This window comes from Rhinatrema bivittatum, chromosome 8 (genome assembly GCF_901001135.1).
Source record: "Rhinatrema bivittatum chromosome 8, aRhiBiv1.1, whole genome shotgun sequence".
Lineage (NCBI taxonomy): Eukaryota > Metazoa > Chordata > Amphibia > Gymnophiona > Rhinatrematidae > Rhinatrema > Rhinatrema bivittatum.
Window position 1 is genome coordinate 136,830,871 of NC_042622.1, and position 14,771 is coordinate 136,845,641.

At 50.5% G+C, this 14,771-nt stretch overlaps 1 protein-coding gene across 2 annotated transcripts in view; it reads right to left on the reverse strand.

Moving 5' to 3' along the window:
• LOC115097194 (inter-alpha-trypsin inhibitor-like) overlaps positions 1-14,771 on the reverse strand; it is a 34,913-nt gene that overhangs the window by 2,312 nt on the left and 17,830 nt on the right. The window lies entirely within an intron of this gene.

Here is a 14,771-nt window from a genome sequence, read left to right on the forward strand (position 1 = left end):
TCTCAAGTAAGAACATAGGTACCCCAGTCTAGGGACTGGATGAACACTTACCAGTAATCCCTTGGGACCCATTGCCCCATAGAAGGACTATTGACACAATCATTTGGCAGCCGAGGGCGGGAAGCTGAGTCCATCTGTCTACACTAAGGAAAACAAGATTATCAGTTAAGTAATTTCTCCATTTCCTAGTGTGTGGACAGATGGACTGAGGCTGCTCCTGAACAGGGTGGGAGGCTGCTCGTGGGCCAGTCAACACTGCACGTGCAAAGGCTGCGTCCTCCTGGGCCTGCACATCCAGACAATAAAATCTGGAAAAGGTATGTAAGGAGGACCATGTTGCAGCTCAGCAGATATCGACGGGAGAAGTAAATCTAACCTCCACCCACGCCACCTCCTCAGCTCTAGTAGAATGAGCCTTAACCTAAGTAGGGAATGGCTTTTTCAGTATCGACATATGTGGCCATGACCACCTCCTTAATCCAGCGAGCTATTGCAGCCCGTGAAAATGTTTCGCCCTGCTTCCTTCCTCCATGAAGGTCAAAAAGGCGATCTCTTCTTTTGGAAAGGTTCAGAAACTTCCAGATACCGCATAAGTCTCTCAACATCCAAGGAATGCAGGAGGCAATACTCCTCCATGTCCCTGACCTTATCCAGGGACGGCAAGGAAATGGACTGATTCAATTGAAATTCCGAGACTACCTTAAGCAAGAAGGATGGAACAGTAAGCAGATGTAATGCCCTTGGAGTCACCTGAAAGAACAGCTACCAGCAAGACGAGACCTGCAGCTCAGAAATTTGACATGCAGAACATATAGCCACCAGGATCACTACCTCCAAGGTCAATAACTGCAAGGAAAGGCTACACAGCGGTTGGAGCATAGGGCCTGCCAAAAATTCCAGCACCAAATTAAGATGCCACAAGGGAACTGGTAACTCAAAGGAGGCCGAAGTTGCTGTATTCCCTTCAAAACACGGATCACATTAGGATGAGACGAAAAGGAAACACCATTCACTGGGCCTCTGAAAAAGGCAAGATCCAAAACCTAAACCTTCAAATAATTAAGGGCCAATCCTTTAATTAACCCATCTTGCAAAAAGTCCAGAATGAGCAGGATCTTAACTGAGCGAGGAAGAATACTGTGCTCTTCACACCAGACCTCAAACACTCTCCAAACCCACACACAGGCTAAGGAAGTGGAGAACTTTCAAGCACAGAGTAAGGTGGCAATCACCGCAGAAGAATAGTCATACTTCAACAGGCAAGTTCTTTCAAGGGCCAAACCATAAGACAGAACCAAGTCGGAGCTTCATGAAGAACTGGTCCCTGCTGCAACAGATCCATGTGCGTCAGAAGACAAAGAGGGGTCTCCACCTTGAGTCTTCACAGATCTGCATACCATGGATGCCTGGGCCAGTCCAGAGACACCAGGAATACCATCCCCTTGTGGCCTTCGATCTTGAAAATTATACTGCCCAACAAGGGCCATGGAGGAAAAGCATAAAGCAACATCTTCCAGCCAGGCCTGTATGAAAGCATCTATGCCCAGGGACCAAGGATCTCTCCTGCGACTGAAGAATTGAGGAACCTTCACATTGTGAGAAGTCGCCAGCAGGAAAGGAAGCCCCAGCGATCCACTATAAGCTGAAACACCTCAGTTGACAACACCCATTCTCCTGGGTCCAGACTCTCCCTACTGAGTAAGTCTGCTCTTATGTTTTCTTTTCCTGCTATATGAGAGGCCAAGATCATCTGTAGATGCCTTCTGCCCATTCCATAAGTTGGTCTATTTCCTGCAAGACTTGCTAGCTCTTGGTCCCTCCCGGTGGTTAATGTAGGCCATTGTTGTTGCATTGTCTGACATCACATGGACTGCTTGACCCTGCAGCCTGCAGCTGAACTGCAAGTATGACAACCAGCCCACCCGGGCTTACAGACGATTGATATTTCAGAGGGACTTTTAGGGACTCCAATGACCTTGCCGTCAGCTCCTGACAGTGAGCTCCCCAGACCCAGAGAGACTCATCTGTCGTGAGTACCAACCAATTTGGGGAGGACAAGAAAACTCCCTTGCTCGGATGAGCCTCCTGCAACCAACACTGGAAGCGAGATCAGATTTCCATCGGCAAGTGAAGCCAAACTGAATAGTCCTGAGACTGTGGGTTCCAACGAGACAGCAGTGAGCGCTGAAGAGGATGAAAATGCACCAGTGGCACCACTTCCAGTGTTGCCGCCATCAAACTGAGCACCTGCAGATAGCATCACACTGATGGGCGTGACACGCCTGTGACATCAATTTCTGAATTCGAACTTCCAGCAGGAAAACCTTGCTCTGCCTCATGTCGAACTGAACACCCAGATACTCCAATGACTGAGACGGCTGAAAACTGCGCTTGGACAGGTTCACCACCTAACCAAGCTCCTGCAACAAGGAGATCCACCTTGTTGGTCACCAGGTGGCTCTCTTCCTGAGACTTAGCTCGAATCAGCCAGTCATCCAAGTAGGGGTGCACCAGGATCCCTTCTCTTCTCAACGCCGCCACTATGACCACCATAACCTTGGAAAATGTTCTGGGGCGGTGACTATACCAAAGGGCAGTGCCTGAAACTGATAATGGCGCCCCAAACAGATGGGAATATGAAGGTAGGCCTCAGACAGATCCAGGGAGGTCAGAAATTCCCCCAACTGCATGGCCATTTTCACAGAGTGTAAGAGTTCCATGTGAAAATGAGTCACCCTCAAATGACGGTTGACACTTTTGAGATCCAGGATGGGATGAAAGGAACCCTCTTCTTGGGTACAGCAAAATAAATGGAATACCTCTCCATACTTTCTTGAGATGTAGGCACAGGAACAACAGTCCTCAGCCTGAGGAGCCTTAGAAGCATAGACTCCACTGCCTGCTTCTGCTGTGGGGAGCAGCAAGGAGATGCCATGAACACGTCCCAAGGAATATTGCAAAATTCCAGTGCATATCCCTCTCATATCACCTCCAGGATCCACTGATTCAATGTGATCTTGACCCACCTTTGATAAGAGTGAGAGAGAGAGACGTCCCCCATCTTTTGTTCTTGAAGGTGGGTCGACAAACCTTCATTTGGAAGCTCGGGAAGATCCACCATCTAAGCCTGCTCCCTTCTCTTGGGCTGTCTGGGACGAAAGGACTGAGACCTACCAAAAGACTGAGTCCTCTGAAAGGTCGACCCTCTGTAGGGACAAAACTGCATGGAATCCTGGAGATGACCCCTCACAGCAAAGGGGCACTGCAAGTGCTTCTTATCCTCAAGCTACTGGGGAACTGGTGATTCACCCCACTTACTGACCAGTTTCTGCAATTCACTCCCAAACAAGAACGAGCCTTTAAAAGGCATTTTCATAAGATTAACTTTTGAGGCTGCGTCAGCTGACCAATTTTGCAATCATAGTAGTTGCCTGGTCGCTACCACAGAAGCCACTCCTCTCTGACTGAGGTACGGACCACTCCTCTGAGGTATGGACCAAATTGCAGCCTGCATCTGCTAAAAAGATGGCAGCAGGTTCAACAACGGCTCTGGAATTCACCCCAGAATAATCATCTTCCTGAGAGAAAAGCAGACAAGATCATGCCACAAGAACATGCCACAAGAAGCTATATGTAAGGTCATCACCACTGCTTCAAAGGCTTGCTTAAGGATAGACTCAATTTGTCTATCTTGCACATCTTTCAAGGCTGTTCCTCTCTACATTAGACATGTGCATTCAATTATCACGAATTAGGCAATTTCGGGGGGACCTGAACCACGAAACGGATTTTCCCATACGGCCGGCGCCATTTTGCAATACTCGGGCCATATTGCAAAATGGTGCTGGCCGTATGGCCATATTGCAAAATGGCGCCAGCCGTATGGCCATTTTGCAATACGGCAACACGATTCGAGTGCAGGAGGTCATTCCCGGACCCCCGCTGGACTTTTGGCAAGTCTTGTGGGGGTCAGGAGGCCCCCCCAAGCTGGCCAAAAGTCCCTGGGGGTCCAGCGGGGTCCGGGAGCGATCTCCTACGCTCGGACGTCGGGGGACAGGAACCAAAATGGCGCCGGCGCTACCTTTGCCCTGTCATATGACAGGGCAAAGGTAGCGCCGGCGCCATTTCTATCAACGCACCCGTGGCCCGAAAGTGGAAGATCACACCGGGACCCCCCCACTGGACCCCAGGTAATTTAAGCCATTTTGGGGGGGGTTCGGGAGGGTGGGCGATTTATTTTAAAGGGTCGGGGTGGGTTTTAGGGTTGTTTTAGTGTGCCGGTTTTCCCGCCCTCCCCCGATTTACACGATATTTAAAAAAACAAAACCGCGATGATCCGATTCCCTCCCCCCCCCAGCCAAAATCGATCGTTAAGACGATCGATCACACGATTCACATCTCTAGTGGCTACCGGTGCCATTGGTCAGTCCCTGTCACACGCCCGAACCGAAACCCGATCCGAGCCTGAAAAATGAAGCTCATCTCTACTCTACATAGGGATAGTCATCCACTTATAGAGCACAGACAAGCACATCCACTTTGGGAATACACAAATGCTCTCTCACAGTTGGTTCCAGAGAATACAGGCTTTCCAATGTCCGACCCCCTTTGAAATTTGCCTCTGGGACGTCCCATTCAAGATCAATCAATTCCAATCAATTCCCGAATGGTGTCCAGTTCAGGGAAAAACAAGAGGCTTTATATGCAAGGAAACCAAAATGGGATTCTTCTTCGGTTCGACATGGAATCTGCCCAGGAGTACCCAGCATCTTCAGTCTGGGAAATTAATTTAGCAGTTCATCTCTATGAAAGAACTGTAACATGGTTCGATATGGTTCCAGTCCCGGAGGAATTTCCCCATTTTCCAGGGAATCAGGATCAACCTCATCATCAGTGCCATCTAGGTTTCTGTCGGGAATACCCACAATGAACCGAGGTGTGCCCTGGCGCTTAACCATTGGACTGGAAGAGAGGGAGGGGCCACCAGCAGAGAGTCCGACCTGACAGGATTGGGCGAAGCGGAGGACTGTCCCTGAAAACCCTGAAAAACTCCACCCAAGAAAAAGCAGCCGGATCTGGAGTGAGGCCCACTGAACTAGGGATGTGAATCGTTTTCCATATCGTCTTAACGATAGAAATCGTGTGGCAGGGCAAGAAAATCGTCTTAGGCACGATTTTTTAGTTAAAAAATCGTTAAAAATCGTTTTTTCCGATTAGTGCGCACTAACTCGAGTTAGTGCGCACTAACGGGAGTTAGTGCGCACTAACTGGGAGTTAGTGCGCACTAACTGAAAATGATACAATTTGACACTTTTCAGGTCAGTTAAGGTCAGTTTAGGAATGAATATGTATTCCTATTGGCTGCCCTCTTATTTATTCATGTTACCAAGTTTCCTACTGACAGTATATGGGGGATGGGAAATGGAAACAGTTGGTAGCTTGACAAAACAAGTAATGTGATCAGTCAATGTGACTAGAACTTGTGCCCTAACCCTGATACCAGGGGTATTGTGATCTTCCTGCACACAGTGCCCTATCCCTATTAATACCAGGAGTGTTGTGATCTTCCTGCACACAGTGCCCTATCCCTAATACCAGGGGTGTTGTGATCTTCCTGCACACAGTGCCCTATTCCTGATACTGGGGGTGTTGTGATCTTCCTGCACACAGTGCCCTATTCCTGATACCGGGGGTGTTGTGATCTTCTTGCACACATCCCGATATCAGGGATAGGGCACTGCATGCAGGAAGATCACAACACTCCTGGTATTAATAGGGATAGGGCACTGCATGCAGGAAGATCACAACACTCCTGGTATTAATAGGGATAGGGCACTGCATGCAGGAAGATCACAACACCCCTGGTATCAGGGATAGGGCACTGTGTGCAGGAAGATCACAATACCCCGGAGGAGTGAGGGTCAGGCAGCTCCCCCCTGTCTGTGAAGCCAGCCTCTCACTAGTAATGCAGGGAGGGAGCTGTCTCAGACTTCACCATCCTCCCCCCCCCCCCCCTTACCCACACACCATTCACTAGCTGGGACATGGGGGAAGTCAGGAGTGAGGGTCAGGCAGCTCCCCCCTGTCTGTGAAGCCAGCCTCTCACTAGTAATGCAGGGAGGGAGCTGTCTCAGACTTCACCATCCACACCCCCCCCTCACCCACACACCATTCACTAGCTGGGACATGGGGGAAGTCAGGAGTGAGGGACAGGCAGCTCCCCCCTGTCTGTGAAGCCAGCCTCTCACTAGTAATGCAGGGAGGGAGCTGTCTCAGACTTCACCATCCTCCCCCCCCCCCTCACCCACACACCATTCACTAGCTGGGACATGGGGGAAGTCAGGAGTGAGGGTCAGGCAGCTCCCCCCTGTCTGTGAAGCCAGCCTCTCACTAGTAATGCAGGGAGGGAGCTGTCTCAGACTTCACCATCCTCCCCCCCCCCCTCACCCACACACCATTCACTAGCTGGGACATGGGGGAAGTCAGGAGTGAGGGTCAGGCAGCTCCCCCCTGTCTGCGAAGCCAGCCTCTCACTAGTAATGCAGGGAGGGAGCTGTCTCAGACTTCACCATCCTCCCCCCCCCTCACCCACACACCATTCACTAGCTGGGACATGGGGGAAGTCAGGAGTGAGGGTCAGGCAGATCCCCCCTGTCTGTGAAGCCAGCCTCTCACTAGTAATTCAGGGAGGGAGCTGTCTCAGACTTCACCATCCACCCCCCCCCCCCCCTCACCCACACACCATTCACTAGCTGGGACATGGGGGAAGTCAGGAGTGAGGGACAGGCAGCTCCCCCCTGTCTGTGAAGCCAGCCTCTCACTAGTAATGCAGGGAGGGAGCTGTCTCAGACTTCACCATCCTCCCCCCCCCCCCTCACCCACACACCATTCACTAGCTGGGACATGGGGGAAGTCAGGAGTGAGGGACAGGCAGCTCCCCCCTGTCTGTGAAGCCAGCCTCTCACTAGTAATGCAGGGAGGGAGCTGTCTCAGACTTCACCATCCTCCCCCCCCCCCCCTCACCCACACACCATTCACTAGCTGGGACATGGGGGAAGTCAGGAGTGAGGGTCAGGCAGCTCCCCCCTGTCTGTGAAGCCAGCCTCTCACTAGTAATGCAGGGAGGGAGCTGTCTCAGACTTCACCATCCTCCCCCCCCCCCCCTCACCCCATTCACTAGCTGGGACATGGGGGAAGTCAGGAGTGAGGGTCAGGCAGCTCCCCCCTGTCTGCGAAGCCAGCCTCTCACTAGTAATGCAGGGAGGGAGCTGTCTCAGACTTCACCATCCTCCCCCCCCCCCCTCACCCACACACCCTTCACTAGCTGGGACATGGGGGAAGTCAGGAGTGAGGGTCAGGCAGCTCCCCCCTGTCTGTGAAGCCAGCCTCTCACTAGTAATGCAGGGAGGGAGCTGTCTCAGACTTCACCATCCTCCCCCCCCCCTCACCCACACACCATTCACTAGCTGGGACATGGGGGAAGTCAGGAGTGAGGGTCAGGCAGCTCCCCCCCTGTCTGTGAAGCCAGCCTCTCACTAGTAATGCAGGGAGGGAGCTGTCTCAGACTTCACCATCCACCCCCCCCCCCCTCCCCCACACACCATTCACTAGCTGGGACATGGGGGAAGTCAGGAGTGAGGGACAGGCAGCTCCCCCCTGTCTGTGAAGCCAGCCTCTCACTAGTAATGCAGGGAGGGAGCTGTCTCAGACTTCACCATCCTCCCCCCCCCCTCACCCACACACCATTCACTAGCTGGGATATGGGGGAAGTCAGGAGTGAGGGTCAGGCAGCTCCCCCCTGTCTGTGAAGCCAGCCTCTCACTAGTAATGCAGGGAGGGAGCTGTCTCAGACTTCACCATCCTCCCCCCCCCCCCCCTCACCCACACACCATTCACTAGCTGGGACATGGGGGAAGTCAGGAGTGAGGGTCAGGCAGCTCCCCCCTGACTGTGAAGCCAGCCTCTCACTAGTAATGCAGGGAGGGAGCTGTCTCAGACTTCACCATCCTCCCCCCCCCCCCTCACCCACACACCATTCACTAGCTGGGACATGGGGGAAGTCAGGAGTGAGGGTCAGGCAGCTCCCCCCTGTCTGTGAAGCCAGCCTCTCACTAGTAATGCAGGGAGGGAGCTGTCTCAGACTTCACCATCCACCCCCCCCCCTCACCCACACACCATTCACTAGCTGGGACATGGGGGAAGTCAGGAGTGAGGGACAGGCAGCTCCCCCCTGTCTGTGAAGCCAGCCTCTCACTAGTAATGCAGGGAGGGAGCTGTCTCAGACTTCACCATCCTCCCCCCCCCCCTCACCCACACACCATTCACTAGCTGGGACATGGGGGAAGTCAGGAGTGAGGGTCAGGCAGCTCCCCCCTGTCTGTGAAGCCAGCCTCTCACTAGTAATGCAGGGAGGGAGCTGTCTCAGACTTCACCATCCTCCCCCCCCCCCCTCACCCACACACCATTCACTAGCTGGGACATGGGGGAAGTCAGGAGTGAGGGTCAGGCAGCTCCCCCCTGTCTGCGAAGCCAGCCTCTCACTAGTAATGCAGGGAGGGAGCTGTCTCAGACTTCACCATCCTCCCCCCCCCCCTCACCCACACACCATTCACTAGCTGGGACATGGGGGAAGTCAGGAGTGAGGGTCAGGCAGCTCCCCCCTGTCTGTGAAGCCAGCCTCTCACTAGTAATGCAGGGAGGGAGCTGTCTCATACTGGTATCAGGGTTAGGGCACTGTGTGCAGGAAGATCACAACACTCCTGGTATTAATAGGGATAGGGCACTGTAAGAGATGACTGTAGTAGATTGAATAAAGATCTGATGTTTCTGCTCTCCTCACACCAAACAAAAACAACACACAAGCAGAGAAGCCCTTCTTACAAAGCTGAGCTAGTGAGTTAAGTAGGAGGAAAAGTAAACATACTGGTGCCAGTGTGGCTACTTAAAAAATACACTTACCAACAATCAATTACATATATTTGAACTGTGTACAGTTCCAGCCAGGACCACCTTTCTAAAATGCACAGTGATTGGCAAATTCAACATGCACTAGCATTTCAGGTGCCTGCTAACAAAAATAATAAACAAACAAGTTCTAGTCACGTGAGTGCTGATCATTACATTACTTTTTTTGTCAAGCTTCCAACTGTTTCCATTTCACATCCCCCCAACCATATTGGTAACATCAATAGATAAGAGCACAGCCAGCCAATAGGAATACATACATACATATTCATTCCTAAGTGACCTTTACTGACCTGGGAAGTGTGAACACTTTGTTTCATTTTCTGTTGGTGTTCGTTAGTTTCCAGTTCCATTTCCCATCCCCCCAACCATCACCTCAGTGGTAAGCTTGGTAATATCAATAGATAAGAGGGCAGCCAGCCAATAGGAACACATATTCATTCCTAACTGACCTTCAGTGACCTGGAAAGTGTTTATTTGTATCATTTTCAGTTAGTGCGCACTAAATCGAGTTAGTGCGCACTAACGGGGAGTTAGTGCGCACTAACTCGAGTTATTGCGCACTAACGGGGAGTTAGTGCGCACTAACTCGAGTTAGTGCGCACTAACACGATTTAACGATTTTTAACGATAAATCGTTAGAATTTCTATTGTATCGTGTTCTATAACGATTTAAGACGATATAAACATTATCGGACGATAATTTTAATCGTTGAAAAACGATTCACATCCCTACACTGAACTGCCATCTCCTGCGGAGAAGCCAGTCAAGGAAGAACCACACAATACCTACAACGTTGGAGGTGTGGAATACCCACAACGACCAAGGTGTGCCTCCGGTCAGAGCCATAACCAAACCATCAGGATGGAAGGATCCAGGCTTAGCGAAATCAGAGGAAGACAACTCTCCTTGAGCGTCCAAACAGCGCTGACACGTTAGAAAAAGGTCAGGCTGAGAAGCCCAAATATTTCAGGCAACACAGAGAAAGGTGCTAAAGCTTCTTGTTCATCAGCACCATCCACAGTGATGAATGTGCGTTTAAACAGCTCGTGCTCAAAAAACGTATGCACACAAAAATTAGACGCCTCGAAAATAAGCACCACCAATCCATAAGCACAACTTGTGCGTGAAGACTTGAGTGTTTCACTATGCTAAAAATTTGTGCGCAAAAAAGATGTGCTCAGAACTGAGCACACAATGCGTGCGCAGAGCTGATGCAGTGCGCACATCGACATCCTGTAGAGGGCATGAAAGCATTCACAGAAGCACACAAAAAAGCTGCCGTAACCTACTAAGCGACGCCCAGGCAAAAGCCTAACTGTAGGGCCCAGCCCACCAGGGCTGTTCAACTCACCAGGCTGCCTAGTTCTCCTAACCCCAACAGGAGCAGGAATGACGTTGGAATGGAGTGCGAAGCATGGAGATCGGAGCAAGTCCTAAAAATCCCTCTGTCTCTGATTCAGGTAAAACTTCCTCCTCTTTTTTTTTTTTTTTTAAACTTACCTAACCTCAGCGCTTACCAGCTGAGTACAGAGACGGTCTCTGGCTGCGGGGGCAGAAGGCATCTACCGTCACCGCCATGCTCGGCCTCCTGTGCCCGCTGTCTTTAAGCTGTACAATCAGCTAAGTTCACAGTGGTCAACCCAGCTACTGGACCAAGGCATACATCTGAGGGACCATGGAAATCACCTCAGGAATTCTCAACTGGGGGAGGGACCACTTGGTATCACCACAGGAGAGCGGAGCCTTTCCTTATTTAATTTTAAATTCTCCTTCCAAAATATGAAGCAATCCCCATAGGGAGATGCACGTCCACCATCTGCTGGAGGCAGAGAATACTGGTAGGCTGGGGTCACTGCAGGAATATATATACTGTGACTTCAGCTTGCTCTGTCTCCATCTGCTGGCACGGGAGCATAACCCACTCGTCCTGAGTTCATCTGTCTACACGCTAGGAAGCACAATTTTATTATGCGGTTTGTGCCATTTCGAATGCTTACCCTTTAAAAAAAAATTTGGTCTGGGGCTTGATCCCAATCTGTGTAGAAAAAAGCAACTCTAGGCTTCCGGTCAACTGATCCCGAGCCTTGATCTTCCCAAATCTCTTCCCCACCCCGAGCCAAAGTAGGACTCTCCTTTATCTGCGCTCGGCTTGGCAGTCAGCATTACTCTGACTATGTTACACTAGAGACCAAGCTGGAAGCAGGCAAGGGAGAGCTATGCTGCTGGTTCAGTGTGGGGTGTTTCAGTGGGTCCTGGAGTGAGGTCAGAGAGTGAATCATAGGGTTAGAGAGGGTCAGAGCTTTGTAGCTACTGTTCTCTCTACACAGATTGGGTGGGGGGAGCCACCCAACCAATATATATCTACTAGATAAATGAAGCTTGACCGAAGTGCCGCAAATGCACAGTAGAGAGCAACTCTACCGCGCATGCGCGGGCAGCACGTCGGTCAGAGCTTGCCAGTAACCAAAATGGAGCGGCGAGGAGCACGAGCAGTAACGGCGGCGGCGGCAAGCAGTAGCGGCACGCGCGAGGGAGGGAGGGAGGGACCTCCCCCGGAGATCTTCCGTCTGCGCCATCCGAAATGATTGTGAATGAGGGGAGGGAGGAAAAAGTGACTGAGGGGAGGGGAGGAGGGAGGAGAGAGTGACTGAGGGGAGGGGGAGGGAGGAGAGAGTGACTGACTGAGGGGAGTGACTGAGGGGGGAGGGGAGGAGGGAGTGACTGAGGGGGGGAGGGGAGAAGGGAGTGACTGAGGGGGGAGGGGAGAAGGGAGGAGAGTGAGGGGAAGGGGAGTGGGGAGGAGAGTGAGGGGAGGGGAGAGGGAGGAGAGGGAGAGGGAGGAGAGAGGGGAGGAGAGGAGAGGAGTGAGGGGAGGGGAGGGGAGTGGGAGGGAGGAGGGGAGGGAGAGGGAGACTAGAGGGGGAGGGAGAATGAGGGGAGGGAGGGGAGAATGAGGGATAAGGAAATGGACTGAAAAAAAATGTTAATGTAGCCCATTGTTACGGGCTTAACGGCTAGTATATATATATTTAACACAAAACAAAATGACACAAATGACACAAAGCCCAACCTGACACAAATGAAATGACAAAACATTGAACAAACATAAGACATGAAAACAGTATTTTCTTTGCACATCCCTACATTTCACTATATCTTCTTGTTCTTAAAGTGAAGCCTTGAGAGATTTAAATGTTCTGTCCTCTCTCCCCAGTCTCTTCTTTCCTCCAGTGAGTATATTTTTATTTTCTTAAGCAGAGCTCCTGGTTTCCTATGGCAGATTTTTCAAAATTCTGCAGCAATTATGTGACAAATCCGCATAGTTTATAAAAATAAAGTCCTTTTCTGACATTTCTGTGTCCAGTTAATTAATTTGGTTCTTTATTAAAAGAAAAGAACCTTAGTGATTGGGGTAGGGGAGGAAGGGGTGAAAGGAATCTGGGAATGGGAAGAGAGAAGATCACAGAGAAGGGAAATGAATAAGGAAACCTAGGCCATAGGGGACAGGATGGGGGATTTTGGGAAGGTAAGGAAAGGGAAAGAGGAGAGGAAGGAGCGATCAGGAGTGAGGTAGGAAGAAATGGAATACTGGGGATGGGATGAAAAAAGGAGGAGGGAAGATTGAGATGCAGAGGAGGAAAGAGGGAGGACTTGGAATGGGGTGGAGGAGGAAAGATCGGGATGGGCTGAAGGAGGAAGGAAGCCATAGGCATCTCCCCCTAAAAGAAATCCCAATCCCTATGTCCCTTATTACCCACTTTCCAAAGCCCCTTAGATCCCCTCACTCTTCCTCATTCGCTTCCTCCCTGATACCCTCATAAACCCTGGTTCCCTCCCTCTCTCTCTCCCCCCCCAGCAAATCCCTCACCCTGGTTCCCTCCTCCCACTCATCCTAGTTCACTCCATCTCCCTCCCCACAAACACTTGTTCATTCATTCTTTCATTTCCTCCCTACCCCACCCCAGTCCCCAGTCATTCACTCCCTCTCCCCCATCTCCCGCTCTCCATGTCAGAACCTAGTTCCCGCACTCCCTCCCTCCCTGGGTCACTCACTCCTTCCCCTCCCCTCCATGGCAATCACCACTTCATTCACTTCCTCCACCCCCCCCCCCCCCCCCCACACACACACATCCTGGATAATTCACTCTCTCTCTCCCTTTCCTCCACCCAGCGATCCCTAGTTCGTTCATTCAACTCCTCCCTCCCTCCACAGAGATCTTTATTTCATTCACTCCTTCTTTTCTTCCGCCAGCCCCCATCACAATCCCCAGTTCATTCCTTCACCCTCTCTCTGGCTGCCCCAAATCTCACTTATTCTTTCCTATCGTAAAACAGGAGGAGGAGGACGGGGGCTCTGCAGCTCTTCTGGTGTGTCCTACCTCATCCCCTGCTGGTTCAAAATGTGCCATTCAGGGCCCAGCAGGGGAGGAGGGAAGCCGTGCCCATAGGAACTGCAAGACCTCCAGTCCTCCTCCTGATTTATGAAAGGAGTGGAATCCAGGGTGGGGAGGGGAAAGATTACACCCTTCCACTGCCATCAAAAAGAACATAAGAAGATAAGAAAATGCCATACTGGGTCAGACCAGGGGTCCATCAAGCCCAGCATCCTGTTTCCAACAGAGGCCAAACCAGGCCACAAGAACCTGGCTTTTGTTCTGTGAAGGGAGAGGGACTGTTAGATGAGCCATGTACCTTCCCACCTTCAACCAATACGTCTCTCCCAAGAGGGTCTAAAGCAACAATTTGGCCGAGATTGACGATTCTGCAGCAAGGGCTGAATTCCCTGGCCCTTACTGCAGCCATAGAATTGCAGAAGACCAGAGCCCCGTTCTTACGTCTGTCTGTATGGGGTTTCTGTTGCATGTTCCTTACCCGTTTTGGTAGCCCCATTCTAAACTGCTTCAGTTCTCTCAATGTCTTTACAAACGTATTGCATCCAAAACTGAACACCGTACTCAAGATGGGATCTCACTTGGGAACTGAACAAATGTAAAGTTACCTCCTTTTTCCATTCTGTCAGCTATCCCTGTGTGCTGTGGGTTTGTTTGTTTTTTTTTACACACACACTGCTCAGTCTTTGCTCCCCATGCATTTGGTATCCTCAACAGCGGACAATATTACTGATAGTGAGACCAATTTTCAAAGGAATTTGCCTGGGTAACTAAGCCATCACCTGGACAAATTCCCAGGGCTGAAAACTGCCCTCTTCTTCATGACCAAATGTATGTGGTGCAGTTTTACAGCACATGCACTTTTAGCTACAGCAAAACAGGGTGGCGGAAGGTCAGAAAGGTAAAGTACATGCAGTGATTTCATTCTGAAAGCAGGTTCAATGTCCAAGGGTACCCACCGGCTCCAAAACCTCCTATAGAAATTCTGTGGGGAGCTTGCCTTTGAAAATTAGCTTGCAGGTCCCCAGTTATACAGTACCTCACCGGGCTTGAAAAAGGCCCCCATTATTAGCCATACTACTTTGTATTTCCTGGTAATGTCATCTTTTGCTTGTTTGAATTCTGACATGAAGAAGAGAGTTTTAGCTCTCAAGCTAGTTAAGAAATATATGAAGTTTAGCCCAATAAAAAGGTAGCACCTGATATACATTTTTTTGTTTTTGTTTGTTAACCTTTATTTCTGTGCATTCAAGTGGACTAACATGGCAACCATACTACTTTACCCTTATCAACTAAAGTATCTTTGTTATTTTTGGTATGAGACTCTAACAAGCTTTGCATCTGGAATTGCTTTTTGAATTTAAATTTTATTGGAAACAAACAGCGAACAACATGGAGTACACAAGGACTGC